Source organism: Centroberyx gerrardi, chromosome 7 (assembly GCF_048128805.1).
Source record: "Centroberyx gerrardi isolate f3 chromosome 7, fCenGer3.hap1.cur.20231027, whole genome shotgun sequence".
In the NCBI taxonomy this organism is placed as follows: domain Eukaryota; kingdom Metazoa; phylum Chordata; class Actinopteri; order Beryciformes; family Berycidae; genus Centroberyx; species Centroberyx gerrardi.
In genome coordinates, this window is record NC_136003.1 from 31994361 (window position 1) to 32000374 (window position 6014).

A 6014-nucleotide genomic window follows, 5' to 3' on the forward strand; every position below is an offset into this window, starting at 1 on the left:
TGCAGTGGACAGTGTGACACTGGAAACCAGGCAGGAGCAAAGGAATTGTCTTATCCACCATATTAAGTGGCCTTCTTTGTTTTGAAGTGACTGAGTTGATGAAAACAAATGAGAAAACTGAACGAGAAGGAAAAATAAATGATAAACGAACAACATGTTTGCCAAAGTGTGGTTGTTTACTTATTTGTTTTGGTGCATTTTTACAAAATTGAATGCATCATATCATCATCAACACACACACACACACACACACACACACACACACAACCGTTGAGTAACAGTCTTCGCATAAAATAACATCAAAACTATCAAAGAAAGGCATTTAGTGTGACTACAGTTACGACACAATACAACACAGAAAGATCCAGTTCATTTAAAATCTCAAAATATGAAACAAAAAGCATCTGTAATGTAATAAATAGAAAACACATCAGCATGTCTTTTATCTCATCTCAGAGGGATTCAGCATTGAAAGGAGAAACTATAAAAGTGAGGATTTAAGATGAAATGTCCCCTAACGGCACCTGTACAACAGAAATTAAGTCCGTTTTTATTTTACATGAAGAATAGTAGTAATGGAGCCAAATTAAACCATTTCAATTTTTTCCACTTTTGATTTTAGCCTGCTAGCTGATGTTTTGGAGTCCACAATTCTGCTTTATATTTGATTAAACATACTCCTTTTTTTTATTATTAGGCTACAGCTCACTGTATGTTTATGAGTAACTTTGGGACATTTTCTGATGAGTCACAGGAGTTAATATCAGCAAAATCACGAACATTTTAAAAATCAGTTTTAAAAACATAAAAAACATAGGCTATTTAAATTAATGTTAAAGGAATGTTTTCAATGCTTCATTTTTAAAAAAAAATATTTGTTCAATATTTGTCGTGTAATTCGCTTTTGAAGTGCTGCATCAGAATATTATTAGTTGTCATATCTGAATAAAAAAACATTTTAAATGCACTTTCAAATGTTCATCTCTCTCTCTCTCTCTCTCTCTCTCTCTCTCTCTCTCTCTGTCACACACACACACACACACACACACGCACACACGGACGTGATTGGACCACAAGAAGCATTGGCATTGAAAGCGCGTGTCTGTGACGTCACGTTGACATTCAGGGGGCATCTTTTAGCAGACATCAGACTGGATTACGAGTTTTGCGACAGTGAAAGTGGACAGACGACATTAGCAACTGTCAACAAAGACGTCAAGAAGTCCTACATAACCTTCTGTACGAGAGCTGGTTGTTGGGGCAACTGCTAAGACTAAAATCTCAGTTTTTATGAATAATTCTTGTGTTTTTTGCGGCACAGACCAGGCGTTTTTTTCTCCAAATACAACAACTATCAGTATTTTCATTGGACTTTTCCTTCCGTCTGTCCATTTTGTCTCCATGGCCCCAACATGCGGCCCGTGCAGACTCTCGACCCCTTTATGATTTCCTACAGTACGCAGGGAAATAAAGCCTGGATGGGCCATAAAGGCAAACATCACCCTTTAATATGTAAAGTTTTGGACTTTTTTATGGCGCCAGGTGGTTTTTATCGTCCTTCAAGGAGTTTTGTTGGAAGAAATGATATGAAATCTTTCCCCCCGGGCGCGAGACGAGCGGAGGAAAACACAATATCTGCTATTTTAAAAGGCAGGTAAGTTTTTAATGCAGATCCTGCGCTAAATAGTACAGTTAGCATGTAAATATGTGCATAAGCACAGTTTGAATAGTTGGAAAGACATTTGAGAAGATATTTTGGGAAGGAGTAACACACACACACACACACACACACACAGAGTTCATAGTAGCCTACTCCATGGCAGCTGGATGTTAATTCTTCTGCCAGAGTTTTTTTTCTTTTCGCCTGATAACGTCGTAGAATAGGCCTATTTCCAGTCGGGTGACGTCATGAGTGCCGGGCCGTAATGAGTTCATCAGACGTCACTACTTGGCCCCGCATCACGAGACCTTTCCCTCTGCTCTCCCTCCTTCTCCTCCTGACTGGAAAGTAGTTTAGAAACTCTCAGGTGAATTAATTTACAAAGACAAGTTTCACCATCTGAACTGTAAAGCATCGGGGGGAGAAGCCGCGCGCACATTAAGGGGCTTAGGAGGGAAATATATATTATAATGTGTGATATATGAGGCCCAGGCATGTCTTTTATTAAAATATATATCATAAAGACCTACTTATGTTCTCCTGTGTTAAATATACAGTGCAGAGACCTACGCATGTGTTAAACATGTATCATACAGGCCAGGCATGTGATGTCTTTATGAAAATACATTTAATAAAGTCCTGCTGTGTTAGCCATACAGCCTCGGCACAGCCCTACTTATGTGTTAAATATGCATTACATAGACCTACTTAACTGGGCTATATGTTAAAAAATATAGATTTTATATTATAATATAGGCTATAGCATATCATAAATGCCTACTTATGTTATTTTATGTTAAATATAAATTACACAGCATATTTATATGTTAAATATCTATTATATAGTACAAGGCATGTTTTTTTTAATATATATATAGCCTATCATAAGACCCTCTTCTGTTCTACTGTGTTAAATATAGGCTACATTACACAGGCCTATATGTGTTACATATCTATTATATCAGCCTACTTATATTTTTATGCGTTAAATATCTATAATCTGAGCCTGCTAATGTGATTATGTGTTAAATATGTGTTTGAAAATGTTTCCAAATATTTGACCCACTTTCGGCGGGTTTGATTCGTCTTGTCACCTAAATGGAAAAAAAAGGAAACACTTTAAAATCAACTGATGGAAAATAATCCGAGACTTTTTCTCCGGTGAAAATATATGTTTAAAAATATCTTTATAGCCTATATATGCTAATATATTCCAATATTTCATAAGTGTTCGAAATTTTGCCAATTCTACCTCCGCCTGCAGAATATAAAGCTAAGCTCCTGACGTTTTTGGCCTTAAACTGAGAATGCTCACTAGTTGTTTAGTTGATGTGATATTTTATAAATCCCCTCCATGTTTTGGCGAAGCAGCGTCTGCATCAACAGACTCTGTATCGACTTTAATAGACAATAAGACGATTTCAATTTCAAAAGATTCTTGGCCTAAAACAAGAATGCTCGCTATAGGATAGTTAGTGAAAGTGATATTTTGTAAATCGGCCGCAGTGTTGTGATGAAGCATCTGCATCAACAGACTTTTACTAGACAATATTTCACTTTGAAAAGGTTATGTGTGATATATCATGTTTTCAATGCAAAATAGAGTGTATGCACCTCCCGATCTTCTTAAAAACTGGTGCTGAACATTCAATTAAACAGCATTACAGGCAAAAAGTGCCCGCACACAGTATATTGATTATTCCACATGTGCAAAAATGATATATCATGTTTTCCATGTTTAAAATGTAATGAAATTACGATATGGATTTGTATCTACTTCTAAATGTGACTACACAAACCCAGATGCGTTAAGCTGCTAGTGGAAATGAACGGTTTTACTGCAAAACGCAATCCATTTCAAACTAAACCCTGAAATTCACATCTCAATATTTAGATCAATATAAATGATCACAGACATAGTTATATTAATAGGCTATTTTGTCTTATAATAACGTAAACGCTGTTCGATAACGAGTTTACAGTCTCGTCCAAAGTGTTTAAATTTGTTTTTTAATGATTTTATTTAATTTGATCGTCTTTCAAAGAGTTTTGTTTGAAGAAATAATATCAGATCCTTCTCCTGGGCTCATATGGAGACAGCGAGAGCAGAAACAAACACAATATATTGCATTTTAAAACACAGGTAGGCAATTATCTTTTTCATAAAACATCCAAGCTAAATAGTATTGATAGCCAATGAAAATTACACCTGATATTCCTGATATTCACATCTCAGCATGTCAATCTAAACAGATGATCAGCTATATGAGTATCTTGTAGAAACGGGCGCTATAAGTCTTATAACTTAAATTCATAACTAGCGTTCAATTTCATATCAGCTGTCAGTCAGAGGAGCTGTCACTTTTATTTTTCAAATATTTTATCTCACATTCAATTCCATCAACCTGATAAGATACAGAACTCCTCTCCTAATATGAACTGAGGAGGTTGGAAACCGGCTGCAGCCTCCGTCCTGCTGGCGGAGTAAACCAGAATCCTGTACTCATTAATACTCATTACTAGTACCAATACGGTAGTACACGACTCTTTGCAGTACTTTACTTTCCACTGGCCCGATTCCTCCGCATCAACCTGTTTACTAACCGATGGAAAAGTATCGCATGTACACAGTAGATTGTATTGAAATGTGATCGGCCTAAGAAGTGGTATAATTATGGCCAGGGACGCAGTACTGCAGCACTAAAACACAATACACACAATACTCACAACACACGTTGATGTAGCCTGTGACTATTGGAATAAAGTAAAATACTAGTGGAATAAAGCCAATCAGCGCATAATCATAATCAGCGCATAATCAATCATAATCGTGTGTGTGTGTGTGTGTGTGTGTGTGTGTGTGTGTTTGTGTGTGTGTGAGTGAGTGGTGGGGGTGGGTGGGTGGGGGGTGGGGGGGGGGGTCTGTCCAATTAAATTCTGTTGGAGGAGTGAAGCAACACGCTGCATGTAGAAAATGAAGGTGTTTTGTTCATCGTGGTTAGCAGATAATGTCTTCAAGGTTTTCCAGCGCCAGTGTCTCCAATTAAAGCGCTGGCTGGTTCGCGGCCCGGCTGCAGGGCGGAGGCCCCGGAATTAAAATTACCACTGCGAGGCTCCCAGGCTGCGGTCTGACGAGGGAAAAAATCCCGAGCATCTATGACTAGAAAACAAGTCTAAACAAGTACGGAACACAGCGCAAACAACATTTAAAGTGCAGTTTTAGGTTTGCGCACGGCGCGTAACGACGCAGGTCAACAGAGACTTCGCCGCTCCACACAGGCTTTGTGCTCTGAATTTGTTACAAAATACAGTTTTTAAGTCCCAGTTGTGTGTGTGATTGTTGACGAATTAAATAGTTTACAATTCGTGAGTTTAGAATTATAAGGTTCTATCTGCCTTCAGGATAGTTCTGAGATATTGAGCTTCAAAGTTTTCAGCATCCATTGAGTTAAATTAAAAAAAAAATAACACCACACATATGTCAACAGGCACTCATAGAATAGGTTCATGCGACTAACTCAGTTTTGACAAAAAGGTCAGATAGAACCTTATAATACCAAGGTCACGAATTTGAACTGAAGATTGATGCACGCGACACACTGAACAGCTCAGTGTAACATTGTGTGCTGCATCGATGAGATTTACGCGCTGATCCATAACACACAGCAATATTGGTATCATTACTTCTCGGGCATGCCAATTTTTCAAACAAAACTCTCCCAATCCTTATGCATTCATTATTTAAAAATAGCCCACTATAAAACAACTATATCTTTACGCAAAAAACAACAACAACAACACTTCATTATCGCAGTTTACCCGCCCAGAACTCAACCCTTCATTAAGTTTATTGGCTAGTTTTCGCTCAGGTCCTTACTGGGTCGCTGTTATCCAGAGGAAGCTGTGCAGATGAGCTGCAGATCGGGATCGGGCCTCACATGCGGAAGGAAAGAGGAATGTGGTGAAGTCAGGCTCGAAGGCCAAAGCACCGCGGCTGTGGGAAAACACTCTGAATCTGAGTTTGTGTTGTTGCTCCTGCAGCTGAAGGCGAACCGGCAGCTCGGCCCGGGGAAGTCCAGACCTGGCAGTCCAACTCATCATCTCTCCTCGGCGGATCTGAAAGCTGCACAGTATCTTAATCGTCGTAAATAACGGCGTTAGCCCCATAAGCTATGCGTAGTTCATATTTAATCCTCGTAAATAACGGGGTTAGCTGTACAAGCGACGCACAGCGCAGATTTATAGCTCGGACTCGCAGCCTGCCATCCCCAAAACAGTCCGAGCCTCCGAGCCTGTGATAATTATGCAGAATTATAAAGAATTGTATAATCTTTGATAAAGGCCAGTGTGAAGT